Raw genomic sequence first — 21,827 nt, 5'->3', positions numbered from 1 at the left:
CCACTGCTCAGGAGATGATACAGACATTAAATTCCCTCTCAGGGGAATGGAATCCAACAGCTACTGCAACACAGACATTAAAAGACTTGTTTTAAATCGTTAAAGGGGCTCTGTGGAACTTCTGTGCTTTGCTGGAAGCCGGTCGTTAGATTGTGTTAGTGGACTCCATTTCTAAACTAATGTTAGCTACTGCTGCGTTCTGTTAGCGGCGCAGAGAGAGGCACTCAAGAACGTGCATAAAGTCGCATCCTAAACAGCGAAACAAATTGGCCACCGGCTTGCGCAGGCAACCGATAATAACAAGGAAGGTGTCTTTTTTCATATCACAGTACAATTCGGTCACATTTGGCCGATAAAATAGTGAATAATACATGTAAAATGCTACAAGTTGTGACATAGAAGCGAGCCATCTACTGCAGCTGTTTCGAAGCGTGCTGCAATGCTGTTTTGCAGCGAAGCTCCAGAAATGTGTCACGGACGACGACATTTCACTTGACTTTCCAACTGCATGTGGGTGAGTGGATAATGACTAAACTTTCCTTTTTGAGCGAACTTATCCTTTAATAATTCGAGACTCGTTTACATGTTTGACATGTTTAGCCTGATTCTGAATATCCCAATTTTGTTTTTGGTCCATGTCATTGCGTGCACATGAGTACGCTAAGGCTCTGCATGTCGAGGTGTCCTTGAGCAAAACAATGAGCCCAAATGTGCTCTGGATGGGCAGATCAGTGATAAAGAAAGAGAATAAAGAGACAGAGAAACAGAGCTGCCAACCTGCCCCGGAAGACACACTTGGCAAGTGGACAGCTGGTCAGCGGGATGGGAGCTGGTTTAGCCAGTTCTGTGGACATCTTATTGCTGGTGGGGCTCTTCCATTAATTTAATGATAGTGGCATTTACAAGTCATTAAGTTTGAATATGAACAAAGAACAAGATGAACCCTGCCTATTCCCCTGTCATCTGTCCAACAACTGCTCTCATCTACCCAACAGTACATAAAAGTGACGACTCGTGGTTACAGGTCTTGGGGAGTACTACTGCATATGTGATAATATTAGTATAAAGCCTTTTGTGGCTCCAGGTGAAGTTACATGTAATCTGATAAAATACATATATTGCATTGTGGGTAATGTAAGCGCCAAGTTTTGAAAATGCAGAAGAGTACCTGGAATAAACCAAGGTGATGTATCTTGCCTTCACTCCACAATGACTCCAACAGTGTTACAGGACTGCTTTTCACAAACTGGTAACTTTCATTACCCACAATGCAACTTAGCCACTGAGTGACATCACTGGAGGCAATCTATCAGATTACACGCAGCTCTTTCCTGGCTCTTAAACCTGCTTTTTGTTTGTTTTTTTTCACATATGCTGTAGTACTCCCCAAGATCTGTAAAAACATTTTATCGTGTAAAATTGGTGGAGTTATCCTTGAAGTCAGCATACTGAGACTTTAGTTGTTATCCTGAAGATGTTCAGACCTTATATTTTGACCATTTCTTTTAGCAATATTCATTCTGTGTATTACCTTTTACTAAGGTAATCATCATTGTTAGTCATAGGGGCTTCGCATTGTAACTGTGCAGCACGTAATCTGATGTTATTGTTTTTATTTTCACCTCGCTGACATCAGCCTGACTATTTGCTGCTCACTCTTCTACCAGAGCAAATGTAAACTGATGAAACACTGTGTGGCTATATTTTATTTTATTTTATCTTAAAACATTCACAGGAGGTTAGCACAGGTCTTTTTCGGAGCTGATCACTTTCAAACATTGGATCCTGAGTTTGTTTGGCTGTAAAAGGATACACCATCTGTTGTTTATCCGATGATGTCGCTGCTCAACTAGTGTATGGAGTTTCTAAACCTCACTTACCAGTAACCACGTGTGACTTACAACATTTATGCCTTCACCACCTTACATTGACATTTATCTGAAACATTTAGCATTTTAGCACATTAAATATATATATATATATATATATATATATATATATATATATATATATTTTCTTTTTAAAAAAGATAAGGAACAGAACGGAGAGAGCTTTCAGGTTCTTGAAAGTTTTTTGGGGCGAGGCTGTACATGAAGGGTCATTTAGTTCCTGCAGTAGACGTCTGTATTTCAGAACCGTTTGCTACTGGAACAGGAGGATTAGGAGCCCACACCTGAGCACAAGTGAGTGAAACCCTGCAGTGTTTACCGAGAGAGAGGGAGTGATGAAGGGACAGAGGGAGGGAGGCGAGAGAACTCTGTAGGACAGGAGGAGATGTTAAGTTGGAGGTGAGAAATAACTGGTGCAATGCAGGTGAGTAAAGAAGAGGTTTAGCGGGTGGGGGGGTTGGGGGAGGGTGGAGGGGGTAGAGGGGAGAGTGTCGGGCCTCTGCAGTGCTTTGCCGTGGGAGAACATCAATCCAGAGCCCACTTAGCTGCCATCTCTGCCATCAGACTCCAATGGGACCCCATATTGAGAGAACAGGAAGGACACGAGGCGGCCCTGCGCCACTGTACACCGCCGACTGCACTGTGCAGCATTATTCACTCGTATAATTGACCCCATGTGTGCATTGCAGTAAATACAATTATCTTCCATTCAGTCCCTTAATCACCCTCCAGTTTTATGTAAGCACTATTAAATCTGCCGTATTGTGACAAGGGTGTGAATAAAAAGGCGAAGCTCCGTTTTTCTTTCAATATGTCACTGTGCAGTTTTTAAATCATCCCACTGTTTGCTTTTGTTCTTGAAGACATTTTGTTTATTCCTTTATTACTGTAATGACCCTCTAAATCCTGCCCTCCTCCCGCGGCCCAGCTGCAGCATTTATAACCACATTACGAACGATGCAGCCTTTTAACAATCGGAGCCAAAATGCTGACATCCGACACAAGGAAGAGTCCACTCCAGCTGTCCGGCACAGATCGTCTCCAAACAGGATCCATCATCAGCGTAATTCACAATCTGCGAAACACTGGCCCCCGGTATCCATTTATCTCTGTGTAGTTTGTCTATATGTTCTTGTCCCCTTCCCTCTGTGTTGTTTGGTTTGCCTCCCATTAGAGTGTTGACAGACAGTGGATGCTTCATGCTGTGGAGCTGCAGAGAGCGTGGGAGTTGATGGCCAGGATTATGCCACACAGCGCAGTACATGCCCGCGTCCACACATTCAGCCATTATCGAGCATGCATCCCAAAGAATCAGTGTGAGGAGAGATGTGCTTTCTTTTTGTTAGTCATGCCTTTTTTAATTCAAATATGAGTTGATTTAAAGGCGCTCCTATCAACTGAACATACAGCAAGAGAAGAAAGGCTTCCTTTTTATCCTGTTTAATTGGGTGTTTTACTTGGATAATGATGCATTACATACGTAATACGTAAGATTTGATTTAAAAATATACAAAGATTAACTAAAATGATCCACAGAATGTGAGGAAGTAACAGTTTTGACATATGTCCATGTATCTACCGAGGTTAGCATGCTAACCAGCTAGCCGGTTGACACTCCCTCAGTGCTCCAAGCTCAGGTTCAGCACGGCCAGCTGCACAGCTAACTGAGCTAACTTGCGAACGGTAGCTACATATAGCGGCAATTGGCGGTTACTTGTCACTTGTTCGAGTTTGAATTCGACAACTCTTACATATTGCACTTTTAAAATACAGTGCGGTTTTCATTTTCACGTTCCCTGACCTGCAGTATGATACACTGCTAAAATGTTTCTGCCAAAAACATCTGTGTCTAAAAGCCTCACTCACCTTAGCCTTACACCTCCCTTTATCCCACTCTGCAGATCAACTGAAGCTGTCTCTCTTCACCCATCCATCCGCTCTCCTTTGCCTCCTTTCTGTTTACCCTCCTCCTTTTCTTCTCTTCTCTCCTCTCTCAAAATCTCTCTCCTGTTTGTTATCTGCCTCTCTATACAAAACTCAGCAGATATACAGTATCGAGCTGTTGATAAATCGCATATTTTTTCAATCAAAAGTTGCTGAACCGCAACAAATTTGGCCTTCAGGGATGCAGACTCTTCCGCATCCTCGCAGAGAATGTAACCCATTATAACTCAGATGGGGAATCTGTAACATTGACGACTTCATTTGTTAAAGTAATCACTTTTTTTGCTTTCAGACAGCGGTCTCTATGGTGTACATGCGTCTCTATTCAAATGTGACAACATGTAGCGCTAGAATGCCTGTAGAGTATTTCAGGTGAGTGAGAGGTAGTGGTAGTGCTGCTGTAAAGCAGACAGCTCGAAAGTAATTATATAGAAGAATGCTGACAGAGTTTCATTGCCTTTTCAATTTAAAGTTTGTCTCTGCTGCTCAAAGGTTGTCTGTGGTGTTTCTGAAGAGCGCAAGTGGGCCAACGTAGCAGAGCTGATGCTGAAACACAGTGGGCGGTGCCTGCTCAGGCCTGTGAGAGCTGACCAATCACAGCAAACTGGGCTTTTCAGGTGGGGGGCCTTAAAGAGACTAAAACGGCACTAAAACAGAGCGTTCAGTCAGAGGGTGAACAGAGGTGCTGCAGCAGTACAGAGTAAGAGTGTAAAGATTTTCAAGTCAACCCCCAAAATAAAAGCACAAACTTGAAAGTGAGCATTATAGGGGACCTTTGAAGAAATGGCTTCAAGGAGAACTTAATTCAGCACATCTGCTATATCTCATAGATACACAATTTCTAGTGATTAACACTGTATCGTATGTTGCTTGTTTACTGTAAAACTCTAATTTTTTTGTTCATTGCACAACTCATATCAATCAACAAACAAATGGCATGGCTTGTCTTACAATAACAAATGTGCAATATACTATACAAACAGAACCAAAGCATACAAAGAGAATTAAATATTACAAGGTCTCATCCAGAAAATATTCAGATGTGGGCTGCAACTATCGATTATTTTTAGTTATTGATTTATCTGCTGATTTTTTTCACGATCGATTGATCAATCATTTAGTCTATAAATATCAAAAGTGCTCATTGCAACTCCAAAACCAACAGTCCAAAACCTAAAGACTCTAACATTACAAGGAAAAGCAGCAAAATGGAACCTGGATTTTGCTCATTAAAAAAATGACTGAAACAATGAGTGATCAACATATTTGCCTTTCAATCAACTGTTCCCATCCCAACATTTATGTGCAAGTAACTTGGACACGTATTCAAACATGAGACTGACATTGTATTAATGTGACAAGGTTCGTATCTGAAAGATACGTTTTCAGAAGACAGTGTGCTTTCTATCCTTCCTGCCTCAGCGGCCCTGTGCGGAGATAGCTCATCTGATTGATGCCATCTCCTCCCCATTGCCAAAACAGGGGCAGTTTTCCGTCTTCTAACTGGATTATCAGTAATCAATAGTGATTATGGGGTGGAGCTGCCCTGGCCTATAGCTGGGGTGTGTGTGCCAGGAGTCAGGAGTCAGTAATCAGTACAGCGGAGGATTGGAGAGGGCCAGAGTCTTTTCTCAGCCAAATAACACCACTGCCAGGTCATCACTATCTACTCCAACAGCAGGAGTCATCCTAGTTACACTGCTGCATTCACCGATGCACACACACACACACACACACACACACAAATCACTTCTTTGACCAGGAGACATACTGAGTCTACCTCCAGACCTCTGCAGACACACAGCCACCTACAGTATGCACACACATACTGGAGATCACATGACATACCTGGAAGCGAAGGACTGATCTAAAAAAGTATGAACGTGAGTTATCACTCAGTTATTTCCTGATACCCCCGAGGGTTCCGTCATGCCATGAAGACAATTAGTAGTCCTGAGTCATAACTGGCTAGAACCAGGAATGTAGGAGTGAAAGCTGCTAAAAACAGCAGCACCAACACCCTGATGTGAGGGTGAAAGCTACTGTTGAATGCTAATTTTCCGACGTGAAATAGATTCTGCTCACTGGAACATTTCAGGGAGAGACAGCAAAGTTAGCTGGTCTAAATCCAAGCAGAAATTCATTTGTAGTGCAAAAGGGGGGTTCAAGCTCATACAGTTGTAGCCGTTTAAAACGTGTGATGCATATGAAAGTGTTGCCTTGGATACTGTAACAGTACGGTGGCTTGGTTGCATAATGCCCTCGAAGTTCTCACAGGAACCGTGCCATGCATTTTTCTTTGACTGCAGCGACGCTTTAGGCTCACATCAAGTGTATGAAAAATCCACATGACAAACACAGAACACGGCTGGAGGCCAGTCAGACGCTTACTCACACTCGTATCAAAGCCATGCAAGGTTATGAAAGGTCATTCACTCAATGGGAACGTGAACACTACTGATTCAGCTACACTATGAAAGACTCAGACCTGCTATTTTTGTCACAATAATTGAAAAAAATGTAATGTACCGTGTCTTCCCAGTCGTTCAGCATGTAGGGTTGTAATGCTAACTACATTTTTGAAAGGTATAGTTTAAAGGGACAATTCAACCCAATTTATCCTGTAGTGCTATTTATCCATCTATGTTGTTTTGGTGTGCATGCATTCTCTCGTGGACGAGAGGCCTGAGCTTGTGACAGCATCCCCCTCAGTTGAGCTAGCTTCATTAGCTTAATAAGCTAGCGTCTTATCCCTGAGTGGATGCACACTTCCTTCTGCGTGATGATATGGTTGGCGGTGTAGTTTAGTAGAAAGAAAATAGTTCCTGAATGAAAACGCTCACAACAAGGTCTGTGGTTATCTTGAGTTACCGGGTCATGATCTCTGGAAAGAGACACTGCTGTTGAGGATTATATTTTTTCACAAGCTGAGTAACATCTAGTTCCATTATATTCCAGAGAAGCTGATGGTGGTGAGCATAACTGAGCCACTGTTTGTATTTCTCAACTTAAATTTATCACTTGTCTGTACTTCTATTTAGTGATGGGAACGAGACCGCATATGTCGAGTTCGAATCAAGACCGAGTCTTTAAAGGGTCAAGACCGAGTCGAGACCGAGACCATAGGTTTTTAAATGCAGCCGAGACCGAGTCAAGACCGAGTCTTTTAGGTGGCAAGACCAAGTCGAGACCGAGTCTTTAAGGAGTCGAGACCGCATCGAGACCGATCAAAAAGAGCAGATTTTTTTTTCTTTGCTAGTTCACTGTTCAACCCACTCCAGAAGAATAACGTTAACTGCTGTGTGCAGTGTGTGCGTGTGTGACGTTTGGGCAAACATTGTATCAATATCTTTCAAAATCATCCTTTGATGGTGGTATGATATGGTTATAATAAACGGATATATTCATGTATGTTCAAAATGTATCTGAAATTAAACAAATAAAATTCAAAATCTGAAAAGTTTATTGTAAAACAACTGTCACAGTGGCATGACATATGACATTCAAATCAAACAGCATTTTTGTAGCAACATAAATAGCACCAAATAAATTACTAAAATTCAAATAGTCTGCTGAACTGCAATAGGTTTTATCTTTTTCTTTGGTGGCATTTTTGCGTTCTCCTTTTCCTGCTTACTCGAGAAAAAACTGGATCTCGTTGGAAGTGCGATGTATGCACAGATGAAGTTTGGGCAAAATGGCGGCTGCCATTCAATGTAGTTTTCATCAACTCCACCGGATTATGTTTTATTTATTTCATTACAGCACATCCCCTAAACGTTAAAACGTAATCGACACGAATGAGCAAAAGAACAATGAACAATTTGGGGTCGGGGGGAATGATAAATGACACTTAAATATTAAATCTGTGTCTATAATAACCACACCCTGGCATGTAAATGTGACATCTGTCTTGATTCGTTTAGTTAAAATATAATATAATATTTATAATAGAAGCCTACTGCAACTGTACTTTTGTTTTTACCATTAAATGTTATTTTATACATTATCATATTTTTTAATGTTCTGTCATGGACTACATCACTCATCGCGTATCAGGAGTAATCAACGTTTATAATCATCAGAGAACATTACAGACATTGTTTTTGGTTGCTCTACGTTTCCAGAGAATTCACAGAGAAGCTGGAGATGTTTGTGGCATTTTAATCCCGGATTTTTGCGAGGAGAGAATTAAACGCCTGTCCCAAATAAACGCCTGGTCTGTTAAGTGATTGAGACAAATACACGCCCGGATATTATTTGGTATTTTATGGTAGATCCCGCCTCATCAGCACGAGCTGAACAATAAATCTAACATAGCAAGAGAGGCGGGACTTAAGGCAGAACAGCCAATCATCAGCCGGTCAGTCCCAAAGCCGGTGTCATGTTTGAAGCAGCAACAGGACAGGGAGGGGGAGAGGAGGCAGCTGCAGCGAGCGCAGACACAGAGCGGCCGGAGAAAGTGACTCCGGCCGCAGTAAGGCGTTTGTGCAAAACTGCAGAAAACGTGTGGATGTTGAACCCTCTCACCGGGAAAAGTGTGGGTGTTAAAACACACACATCCCCCACGGGTGCGACGCCCCTGGTTGAAAGGAAATCAGCGGTGACAGGCTAGTTGTTTTGGTAGCGGCTAAATTAGCATGTCGCAATACTTTGCACAGGGGATCACGTCTGTGCCGAGTAGATGCGCAGAGGATTGAATAGCGCTTGTCCGGTCTGCTAACAACAAGGTTTCTTTTGCAAGTTACTGTGATTAAACACGAGTTGTTTAATGTTCACAATGTATCGTTTTTCATTGGAAAAATGAGGTGCGTCCTCATGGATAGTGAGTTTAGTGCGTCCTTTCAGATTTTGGTCTCGGTCTAAAATTACGAGTCCCCCTCCTTCCAATGAAGGGCGAGACCGAGTCAAGACCGAGTATTTTTGCTTTGGAGACCGAGACGAGACCGAGTAAGCAAAAAATGGTCTCGAGACCGGTCTCGAGTCCAAGACTGGACTCGAGTACTACAACACTACTTCTATTATGTTAACATCTTGTGATGTGCTTTCTTCAGTGGCCATTTCCTTATTTTGAGTTAGTGAGACCAATCTTAGACAGAAAGCTCATTTCAACAATGCTGTCTTAACACTGTGGTAAACAATAAACCCATTACAATGCATTACCACTGATTCTTTAAAGCTGCAAGTCCTTTCATGATGAGACCTTTTATTTTGAATGAATGACTTCCTGCGGCTTCAAGCCTCTAATTCTTCTCCAATTGGTGCTAATTATCAAGTGCACACGCACGCGTGCGCACACACACACGTGCGCACATAATGCACTTGGGTTTATCTTATACACTTGTAATTAACATGCGGACCTCGGTCCCTGCTCTCTTTGTTTTTTTTCCTCTGGTCTTGCTGTAAGAAGAGAAGAGTTGGAGGATTGGGTTTTCTGTTCCCCTCTGGGTTGATAAGCTCAATAAACCATCAATCACAGCTCACGTGCATCAGTCTCTCCCCGCGCTGCTCTCTGTGGAAAACTTTATTCATGGGCTGGCAAGACGTTTCTTTGCACGGGGGACTCACTAAACAAGGCGAAGCTTTTCATGTGCATTCCTGTTTATGTGCACATGGTAATTATAGTATTCTGAATGTTTCGCAGCCAAATCTGCACATCCTAACGCTCTCCACCTGTAGAGAGACCTGGCCAGGATTTCCTGTCTCTGTAGATCTGCTGTCACAAAACTAAGAGTTATTCACCTATTCAGCACTCACACTCCCTCAATTGAGAGATCTATGACTCATCATTAATACATCTGGATCTTTTTTTCGGTCACAGAGTGACATTCTCACTTCACAACAAGCGTGTTAATAAGAAAACACACAGTCTCACCTCTGTCTTAACATCTAGGCCTGAAATAGCAGTGAGACTTAATTAAGAATTGGCAAACAGAGGCGAGACGTTTTCTACTTTTTCAGCCACTCTGTGTCAAAAGCTAAATCTCTTTCCGCTAAATGTTCCTCTCTGCTGTCTCTCCCTCTACACACACACACACACACACACACACACATACACGCCTACAACATGCACTTCCACTGTCTTCTCTCTCAGTGCTGCTCCCCAAGAGCCTGAGGTAACTCGTGGCATTTCCATGGTTTCTCTCTGAGGAAACCAAAGCCTCCCACTGCTCTCCTCAGTGCTGCCCTTCTGTCCTTGATTGTCCTCAACTCATGCCCTCACTTTGCCTCTCTCAGAGTCTCTAAGGCCATATTTTTGTGCAGCATTTGGCACAAAAAAAAGATTCATTATACCTTTAACTTTTCTTTATTTGCAAGACTAAGCCACGCACCAAGGTGGGATAATAGTGGTTGTATCATTGGCAATGCAGAGGTGCACTGCATTCTCGTGTAAGGTATGGCTGCATCACCCACTTGCTCATCATCGGGGGCCTCAGTACTGAAAGTCTGAAATCCTGTGTTTGTTTATCGTGACGTTACAGAAACATGTTTCCTAACTGCACTTAGAGAAAAAAATCCAATCTTATCCCAGGATAGGAATGTGTCTGTTACCTAAGCAGAACCTTCCTCACTGAAGAATTTCCAAAGTTATTATTCCCAGCACACACGATGTCCTGAACTCAAAACAGCTGCCGAAAAATGAACACCAAAATATTATGACTGACAAGCTAATCACACCCCAAGTGTTGAAGAAGCTAACACTCATGTTAAATTAATAGCAGTTAAATTTCCCAGCCCATGTATTAAAGTGATAGTTGGGGTCTTTAGATGTGGGGTTGTATGATTTACCTATCGCTAGTCAGTGTATTATCTCCATCAGATGAACGTCAGGTCGCCCCCTGTGTGAAGAAGCAGCGCCTAGCACCGACAGAGAAGCAGAGCATTGTACTGCGAAACGGTACAAACAGAAAGACGCATTTTAAGCAACTAAAAGAAGGTCGACCTAAAAAAAAAAAAGCTTTAAGTGTACGCTGTATTTTGAAGGTCTTTGGTGCTTCACATTGCCGTCAGACAGCCGCTTAACACAGTGTGACCTTGTACAGTTGAGTGTAAAAATGTAAGTGATGTAGTCTCAAAAGGAAACGGCTGTCTGACAACATTGTAAAGCACCAAAAGTGTTCAAAATATAGCATAAACTTAAACATATATAGCAAAATAGGAATGTGCCTTCTTTTAGGTGGCTGAAATATGTCTTGCTGTTTGGTGCCGTGCAGCAGCACAATGCTCTGCCTCCCTGTTGGTGACCTCTGTGCCGTGCCGGAAGCGGCTCATTAGCTCATGTCTAAACTAAGGTTAGCTACTGTTGCCGTCTGTTAGCATAGCGGAGAGAGGCACAGAGATGAGGAACATCCTTTGGACTGTCACGGAAAAAAGTCAACCCAAGTCCTTCACAAAGAAATCCACACAACTTAAAACAATCCACAGTGGACAGTCCAGTTGTCCACAGGCTCGTATGGGCAACAGAGGGAGACAGGGAAGGTCTCATTTTTCACGTTACATTATGATCCCTTCACATATGGCCTCTCTTGCATGTCCTCTGACAATGTTTAATAATCATATACCACTATACCGAAGTTTATCTGGATCCACGAGATGCTCTCCCACCACAAAGCAACCGGAACACCACTGCCTCACCCCCTGTGGCCTGCACTGTATTTGCCTCACTGTACACTGCACGTTAAAAACCTTTATCTTTTCTCTCCCTTTAACTTTCTGCATGTACTTTCCTTTGTGGAAAAGAACTAGTCCCGGTACTGTATTTGTTGTAAAGTGGAGGCCATCGGAAATGGGCTTGTACAGTAAGTGATGACTGTGCTGGCCACAGTGACAGGAGCCTAGAGCTACAGCACACTCACTCAGAACGTAGCACACTCTCTAATTAACTAATGAAATATTAACCACCTCTTCTTTCTCCTTCTATTCTGTCTGCCTCCTCCTGCACTTTTTTTTTTCCCCGTGTTTCTCATTACCCATCCTCTTTACCCCCATTTTTCAAAGAGTTCTCATGTTCGAATATGCTCCATAGATGAAGTCGAACCTCTGCAACACGGGGGAAAAGATATAAGATGTTCACCTCTTTCTCCACGATTTGACTCAACATCGCAACGCCATTATTAGGATGAAATAAATCGTGACATTTAAACATGAGAGGCAGCGCTGGAAATAAAAAGCGATGGGGTCAGAGCAAAGAAAATCAAACGACATACACTCTCTTTCACTTAAAACACTTCACTACGTTAACAGCTCCCTTCAAATTCAGAGCGGTCCCATGCTAGGCTCAGATTGTACAGGTTAGTATGCGCCTGTGTGTGTGTGTGTGTGCAGACAAGGCTGTTTGGATGTACAAACCCATTTTTCTCACAATGTCAATACATGACTAAACGAGCAAAGATGAAAAACACAAAAAGAAAAAAGTCGACACACACACACACACACAGTCACACACAGTCACACACTAAACAACAGCCACCAGGTCCATGTGCTGCTGTGATATTGGCAGCTTGGCTCGGTGCCTATCAATAAAGCCCTGGAACAGGCCAGAGGGCTGGGACCCCACGCTGTTCTCCCAGGTGCCTGATCTATATTAAGGTGGGTTTCCAGACCAGCTGAGCCAGTAGGGGGTGCGCAGGGAGGGGAGATGAGACGGCCTGAACAGTAGTCAGCTACCTCCTGCCACGACGCTTTCAAAGAGAAGCACTTATTAAACACACGGACACAAGAAAAAGCAAGCAGGTTAACGCACACAGGCTGAAAATTTCACTTCATTTGACAAAGGTTTGGGAGAGGGTGGTGGTAGAAGCATAAAGGTACTTGGACTGATCGTAAAAGAAAGCACTTCAATGTCATTTAATGTCGTGGATTCACTGATGATTGTTAGCTAATTTGAAAACAATTTTTCTACCACTGAATTATGTTTTTTGTACATTCCTTCTGGCTGCTGAACTTTTTCACTTATTGACGAGGGACAGGCTGCTGTCAACAAAGGAATCAATATTTTTCAGGGCGATTCCTCACTCGCTGTTTTCATGTAATTAGAAACAGCCAATCTGGTACGGATCAGTGATTAGTTCCTGCTGTTGAATGTGTTTACAAAGACAAACGGCAACCATTTTGGCTAACGTCTGCGAGTTCTTCACATTTTCAAATAGTAGCTGTTTTTTGTTTCAACATCATTATCCCTTCTTGGATAACCGATAGATCGCTGTGTGTTTCTTCCACATCTTACTGCATCTATCTGTGATGTTGAACACTAGCGGTTATAGATACGATAAGAGACACACAAGCCGTCTGCTACTTTCGGGACACTGAGTTTATGCGAGGTGACAAAGCTCACCATTCTCTGTCTCTCAAATGCAGAGAGAGCAAGGCATCAAGATGAAGCAGGTGAAGATATGAGAGAAAGGTCTTGATGTTCTCTGTGTCATAAGTACCTTTTGTATTCCCCATTTCATTCGGTGTTGAGCTGCTGTGAAACTCAATGTCTCCAACACGGATACGTCCCATTAAAAGTGGGCATAATCCTGCTGTTTCCAATGTGAAATATCTGCAGGATGTGTTAAGTCTCACTGACAGCTTCACACTGACTGAAAGAACGGCAAGGTGCCTTTAGTCAGAAGAATAACATGTTGAAGGAACAACAACGACAACTCTCTCCTGTGTTTAGTCCTCCGTTCACAAGAAATTGCCAAGACATCATATCTAAAGAATAACTGCTGGCTATACCTGTCGTTAGGCGCTAGTTAGCTCAGTCAGGTCAACACAGGGAGCACAGATCACCAGAGGAGTGTTGTTGTTTACACCACTATCACAGGAATGCTGGACCGTGACGAACCGGGTTGTTAGCATGCTAACTTCAGTAGATATCTCTGCAATACAGTGCATGTAACTCCTAACACAAAAATGTTATTTCTTTACATTCTGTTGATAATTTGAAATAATTATATAGTGTTTTCACTTAAAATATACCTGACTTATTGCACCTTTAATGTTATGTAAATTTTAGGAGGAGGGGCCTTAAAGAGACGGGAGCTAAAACAGAGCGTTTCAGACAGAGCAGCACTGCACAGTGTGAGAAAACGGATGTGTTTATTTCAGCATTAAAGCATCTACACCTACTCTAGTAGTAACCCAAAATAAAATCATGAACCTAAAAAATGAACATAATATGTCTTCTTTAAGAAAATAACTCTAAAATAGTCACTAGCAGCCTAAAGATACAGCTAGCTGCCTATATCTTGACTCCCACTGTGGGCAATTTTGGACTGCACAACAGGAAGCACTGCTGGAATTACATTTAGCCTATTCTATTATTGTTTTTATCACTGGTTAATTTCAAGACCCGAACCTGCAGGCAAATGCGTGGCTCAATATAGAGCCAACGTTCAGGCCAGACCTTAGTAAAACATAAATGTATATTCCCTCGTCTGGCGGACTGAATACAAAATGAAAAACAGAACATAAACAGAGATGTACAAACTATTTTACGTGGAAAAAAAGACTGGCAAGCCATACACTGGTACTCAAGCGCTACACACTCATATATGCTCCTTTTCTTTCTTACAGCTCTCTCATTTCAAGAATTATCCGTCCTAGCAGGAAGGCTGTGCGACTGAAATATTCAGCTGGGGTTTTTGTTACCTCATATAAACCCAGTGTCCTGAAAGGCAGCATCAGAAAGTCTGTGTATTGTGTTGTTTCCTGGACTGGCCTGATGTATTCAACATCACAGCTAGATGCAGCAAGATGTGGAAGAAGTAATAAAACATGGAGGTTTCCTAAGGATAGAAACGGACAGGAAGATGTTGAAGAGCTAGAATCATTTGAGGATAAGGACAGGAGACACAGCGTTTGGTGCTGCTCTGTTCGAAGTGACTAATTTTAAAATTGTACATCAACTTCTCAGTAAGATCACCAGCTTTACTTTGTCCTGCTGTTGCATTGAAAACTAGATCCAATTCATATTGATCACATTCCTAATTAGAATAACTTAAGTTTCTTGGGCTGTGCTGAAAACAAATTCAATCCTGCAATCAGTGTCTATATTTGTTTGTTTTTTTCCATTGGAAGCAAGTCAAAATGTCTTTGAATTGTATCCCATTGATCCCCAAAAAGATTTTTCATTCATTATACTCAAATATGATACCATCCTAACCATATCAATGGAAGTATCAATGGAAAAACATTCCTAAATGACCACAAACTAAAGCAAAGAATGACAAAAATGCCCATAGACGGAAATTAAAATATTATGACCTTCATGATGGTGCAGAGCAGTTGTAGTACACTGCCTTGAGTCCAGCTTGGCATACCTAATAAAGCGGCAACTGAGTGTATGTTCCACATGTTCCACCATATAAGCCGTAATTAGACAGTCATTGTACAATTTCAAAAGGTTGAAAGAAATGCTATTTAGCCAATTAAGACTACATTACTCAATCTTCAGGCACAAGGTGCTTCATTATCATGGTGACTGTTCAAGGCACTTAGCCCTGTGAGAGATTATACGAGAGGATGATAATAAATCCAAAGGGATTTAAGCTTTGATTCAGACCCATGCCTAGACTTGAAACTCAACTCACATTAGCATGAAATAGCTTAATAACAAGTCAGTCATTAATGTCCAGCAAGGCCCGCGGAGGACTTGCAGAAACCACTTCCTCTCTCTCCTCCTCCTCCTCCTCCTCATCCTCCCCCTCCTCCTCCTCCTCCTCCTCCTAACCAGCAGGGACACCTGGAGAGGAGAAAATCTGCCTTTCATCACCAGAGGTTGATAACATCAGGCTTCAGAGAGGCCACACTGACACAGGACATAACATACACAGGTGCACAGCTGACACTGACTCAGTCTCTCGTCCTCTCTCCTTCCTTCTCTCTCTCTTTCTGTGTGTGTGTGTGTGTTTGTGAGTAATGCAAAGCAACACACACACAAGCTCACACACTGCACATAAACACACAGGATAATCTCTGGCATCTAAGGGGGGGAACCTTGCAGCAGCTGCAGGTGTGGTATGTTATAACACAGCTGCTTTAATGCCATCTTTGACAGACATGGCTGCATACTGGTGAAGAGTCTGACATTCAATATGGGTTAAAGAATTTTTATAATTGCTCTGAAATATTCTCAGGGCCAATTTAAAAACCAAATCTGAGACGTCGAGGCCTCGGCATGTCCGGACCGACAGGTTATTGTTGAGGAGATGTGAGCTGTGCATTTTGGCAGATTACCATAAAATGTGCCACCCTGATGACTAGGATACAATCTGATTCCTAATCTTGCTTCAACGTCTCATAATTCTTTGTTCCTAGATAGTCAATAGTTTGAGTATAAAGGTGAACTATAGTTCTAAGTGAACCAAATCTGTGTCTGACAAGACTGCATGAAAATTAAGCTGGCCACGGTTCAAACAGGGTAATGCAAACTGAGGTGAGGACACATTTGCGTAAGCTGAAAGTGTTTTAAATTGAATGAAAAAATGTCTTTTTCTGAGCTACGACTCACATCATGAAGTACAGACACAAGAGTAAAAGACGAGAAGGTCAGGAGGGACGGATTTCTTTCTGCTAAGTTTTAAAAATCTGTCTTAGCCAAGGCTTTATCACGCGCATACAAAGACGTACAATCAGACTGTCTGTTGTCAACTGCAAACAAAATTTAACTGATCAAATTGGTGCAAAGAAAGTTGTCAAAGAAATTGCAACACATTCAATCTGACACCTACTTCACCTGTAGAGATGCAAAAATACCGTCCCTGACAATATGATTTATGAATGAGTTTCGATCAGGCTTCCTGCCTCTTGATGCAGGTAAACAGATGACACATAAAAACTCAAAAAAACAATACATACATTAGCTTTGAAATGTCACCTGGTGGAGCATGCACCCCATCAGAGTCTGAGCCCTTTGCAGCGTCCCTCTGTCCTTGCTGCATGTCATGTCCGATCTCTCTCTCTTCCCCATTACATGCCAAACTGTAAGCTGTTCTATTCAAATACATTTATATAACTATTTCAGTGCACAGCCACTTCACATCATTATATGTAGAAACAAGACCCTCAGTAGAGTGCATACCTCCACCAAGGCCCAACAGTGCCTGTTAATTCTATCAATCTTAATCTAATAACAAATAAAACAAATTCAAATTCACTTTGAATTTTATTTGGACAGTTGTACTCATACTCATAGACACCAGCCACATAAAAAACGCCACATTTTTAGCATCCAGATCCACGAATCATTCCCTGAAATTAATGAAAATGTCTTATTTGCTTTGTTATATGAAAATGAAAAGGATTCCTGGATGTGTTCCTTTATCCAGATCCACATCAAAAAGTTAACTGGATCTATTTTGAGTCCCATCCTCCATCGGAGGTCAGAGGACATCTGTTCAGTAGTTTTTGTGTAATACTGCTGACAAACCAACCAGCCAACAAACAGACAGACATGGGTGAAAACATAGCCTTCAAAGTTTGGACCATGTAAATCGATCAAATAGTACTGAAGTCTGTATCTGCATATGCAAATTCATATCTATATACTACAGTTTGAAACTTGGTTTCAACATTTGTAAGTGTCAAACCACTGGATATTTTAAAGGTTACTTCGGGTTAGTTTTCCTGCCATGTTTGTTTTGACCAAAACAGGTATTTTAAGGTAAAACATGATTTTCTCCTAACCCTAACTATTGTCACTACATAAAATAGAAAATTGGACCTAAAGAAACATGCATCACAAGAAAGAAAGTTTTGAATATATCTGTGGTCTTCAGAAACGCTCATTGCCAACATGTATTCTAGCAATTGGGTTGGCAATAATAGTTTACACATAATAAGACATTGCAAGAAAAATCAAAGTAGAAGTCACATATCAATGTAATATTATCACATAAAATCCATTTACATCCCCGTTTAAGTAGTCTCTGATTTACAGTAAACCTCCACGTGGTCTTCATATTTCTTTGACCAGCTTCTTGTAATTGTCTTGAAACAAAAGATTGGTGACATGTGTGTTAAACTGAATTTGCAAACATGCAACAGGGCGGAAAGGCTCAAATAGAATGAATACATTCAGTTAATAACACACAGTATGCTCAGAGAAAAGTAAACATTTTCAACCAGCACAAACATACAGCACACCGCAAAGGACAGGGACAAACAATCGTTCACACACAAGCAAAATGACCTGGAAAAAGAAATATTTGCTTCCATCGTCTCCGTCAGACATCACAGAAACAAGGTGATCAGTCAGATGCAAGAGTGCAAGTGCCACCAGCTTAGACACTTTTACTGCAGATACGGCAAAACAGCACCACTATTTATAGTGTAGTGTAGTTTGAATACCCCTCAGCAAGGATGATCTTCGGTTGATGCATACTGTAGGAGTGCCCTTCGACAGTACCGCTGTGGGTTTGTTGGATAATTAATGAGAAGCTGAGACCAGTCGTGATGAGGAAATGAGAATGATAATTACCTTCCTGTCTGAACTCAAACAGAAAAAGCTACATTCAATAGTACATGCGTAAATGGGATGCACAGGTAAGTGCAGTAACTATAACATGCACAAGAGCACAAGCATCTCAGACCAAAACAAACGTGCGCATCATACACTGCTCAAGTGTCTTGCACTCCAACTCTAAAATGAAGCAGTGCTGATCAAATATGAATCAAGATTCTGTTGCTACATTGCCTATTTATTGCCCTGAACGTTTTTCGGAAATATATTTCAACGTTTCGTTTAGCTGTAATATGAGAACATTTCTCACCAACATTGAAAATGGATGCAGGGAGGACGAGAGGGACTTGCATTCACTAATACCTTGTACTAACTGCATGTGAGCGTCAACACACATTGTTAACACTGAATCCGCTGAATATTAATTCATTCAATCAACCTCATGCCAACAAACCACGTGCCCATCACCAGCTGAGCTCTGGAGATCAGATTGGAAACCTAGCCACTCAGGTTAAAGATGGGTGAGTTCGCTCGGATGACCCATCTTCTTACTTTTGTAATTTATAAACAGAAAACACATCCTCTATACTGTAGTATTTATATGTTTCTCTACTGGAAATGACATAATGCAATACAGTATAGCTGACAGCAAGAAGAGATCCCGGGTGATCTCCCTCCAGCCAGCTACCACCTTATTTAGGTTTTAATAGTAAAATGGTATGCAATTGTATCAACAACTCCTCATTTTAACTTTAATAATCAACTGTTCCTCATCCAGTCAAACTTTCAACGCGAGCAACACCAATTAAACAGATATCGGGCGCCTGGCTAGAAATTTTAACATGTCAAAGACTTGTCTGCTGCTGTATTATTGTTAAAAAATATCCCATATTTTACCTTCAAGTGTGTAATCAATAAGAAGGAAGACAGCAGGCATGTCATGTTCTTCTATAGTCATCTAAACTCACGATGCAGTCCACACTGAAGCCAGTTTTCCAGAATTGTGACACTGTTTTATCTTTTTAAATGTTTTAATGCAAAGATGTACTCATGTAAACCGTCCTTGATGCGACAGTTACAGGACTGTGATTCAGATTCTGTGGTAATGGACTTTCACTTTCACAGGACCATGATGGGATTCCTCGCTGGTTCACGGAGTTGATAAGACCATGTCAAACTTTTATTGGGATGTTGCCCGCTCACAGCTGACAGCCTCGTGGAGAAATACTGTTGAATCTGAGTGCCGGTTTCCCACTTGTGCTCATACTGTGGAGGTTCTGCGAAAACATCTGTCACAAAGTTCACAAAGAGTAGATTTGTTAGAGGCCCGGAAAGACCATTTAAAACTTTACTTCTCTTTTCTACAATAAATATTGATGAAACTGATATTAAACATACTGAAAGTGAATGTTCGACCAAAGGCCATGCGTTGAAGGATTAAGTGTTCCATCTTGAATGCATTAACCTTTATTAATTAAGCCAAAGTTTTCAGTGGTCCATTTATAGAACCACTCTGACTGGATTAGCTCAAAGAGGGGCTGGTTAAAATTTAAAAAGGCAGAGAAAAAGCATATGTTTAATGAAAATGAACTCAGTCCACACTTTATGTAAAACATCTTCCTTCGTATGGTAATAACACGCTTCACAGTGAGACTTACAAAGACGATGCTCTACTCTCATTCAGCTTTTCTAACTACGTATATACTGTAGATGTGTCTGACAACTTTAGCTACCATTCATCAAAAGTCTACCAACTTCCTTTCTGCTTTCTGTCCTCCATAGTTTCTATTACCACAGCCACAGGGGACGATGTGAAGCTATGAGGCCACATTGAGATCATCCCCAGCCGTTTTCTATCATCGATTTCCATTTACCCCCCCAATTCATCCCCTCATACTTGACCCTCCTCTTCATCCCAGTAATCGTTCCCTCTCATATCGCCCAACAGGTTGCTGTAGTGTAATAAATATTCCCACCAACTTATCAGCTCACGACAACACTGCTGTTAGACAGTACACCGGCATGTTACATGAAAAGACGCTCAGTTTATTATAAGCAAAACACAAGCTGACTCTTATTTTGACATAGCTGAATCACAGGAAATGCAATGTGTTCAGTGATTTAGAGCCTGCTGCTATGATTGATCAGTCTAGAGAGCGAAACAACGGCCATTTTTACCTTTTTCTTTTCATTTTTACAGTAGATCAGTTTGAAACATGTCAGGGAGTAGTTTCTTACAGCCTGTGGAAGGAACAAGAAGCTTTAGTTAGCTGTCAGATGAAGAGCTGCACGTGACAGGCTGCACACCTCCAACTTCTCAGTGAGGTAATCAACTCCTTTTCTCCCCATTAACGTTCTCAGGTACCTCTAAACAATGGGTTTAAATTTGAAAAATCGGCAAACAGGTGCTTTTACTCCAAAAAACTGCTTTGTTATTTGAAAAAAGATATTATTTTATATTGATGTCAGTGGGTTGTAGGGATCCTGCATATGTGGTATTTCAGATAGCGCTTTCCTTTGTGCAGTAAACATGTTCGATCAAATAAAACATTTGAAATGAAAATTGAGTGAGTACAATGAATAAAATGGAGTCAGAAATGCTGAAGTCAACCCGTATACATAACTGAAGTGGTAATGTGCTGCTGTAACAAGAGCACCACTCAGCAGGTGAGCATAGTAAAAAAAAAAAAAAAAAAAAACACTCTTTCTGTCATCAAGCTAACTCTGCATGACTAAGTGAACCTGCTTGCCCCCTCATTTACCTCTACACCAGGAGATTACTATCATTTCATGTCATTAAGCTGCCTGTGAGTAAGAACTCTCTGCATTTGGTGGCTGCGTAGGTTTTTTTTTTTTTTTTTTTTCATTTTTATTTCATTTCAGCATCAGAAGACATCTGCTCATGAAGTTGAAGGAGTCCAATACTACTGCATTATTCTTCAATCTGCAGTCCCTAGCTTCACACCCTCCATACAGACACACCATTAACAACAAGTTTTCGGCCCAAAGGCCAGAAAAAGAAATCCATCTATTTCAGCATCAAGTCAAGCCCGGCCACTGGAAATAAAGCAGATTTTTCTGAACTTTGTAGTAGAGCCAGCATTGCAGCTTGAATGCTGCATAATGCAAATCAGAGACCCCATTTCCTCCTGAAAAAAATCAACTACTGTAGCAGCCAAGTGCCACTGCAGGTGCAGAGTGTTCGCTCCCTGAGCTTGTTCCCTGTTTGTCTCAGCCCCTGACCCTGGAAATGTACTCTCTATCTCTCTGTCTCTCTCCCTCTCTGTTGTTCCTACTGCAGAAAAACTGCAGATCTGCGTCACCAAGGACACAAGAGATGAGTCTGATGGATCTGCCATCACTCTCTCCACTCTTTCCCTTGCTCTCACTTTTTCTCTGCCTTTTTCGCCACACCTGCCTCTTTCAAGGAAAACACATTCATTCAGGGGAAACCGACACTAAGATCTTGTTTGTTTCAAATCAGATCTGCAGCTGACGGCAGAGAGACCTTGGCTGACTCGTCTCTACGGTAGCAACACCACGCT

General features: G+C 41.6%; 1 protein-coding gene across 1 annotated transcript in view; it reads right to left on the bottom strand.

The window, feature by feature from the left end:
* Positions 1 to 21,827, bottom strand: part of nalf1b (NALCN channel auxiliary factor 1b) — a 96,471-nt gene that overhangs the window by 53,915 nt on the left and 20,729 nt on the right. The gene's annotated exons all lie outside the window — the stretch shown is intronic.

Source organism: Sparus aurata, chromosome 9, assembly GCF_900880675.1.
Source record: "Sparus aurata chromosome 9, fSpaAur1.1, whole genome shotgun sequence".
NCBI classification, from domain to species: Eukaryota; Metazoa; Chordata; class Actinopteri; order Spariformes; family Sparidae; genus Sparus; species Sparus aurata.
The sequence above is the reverse complement of the archived record's forward strand: the minus strand, read 5'-3'. Positions and strand labels throughout refer to the sequence as shown.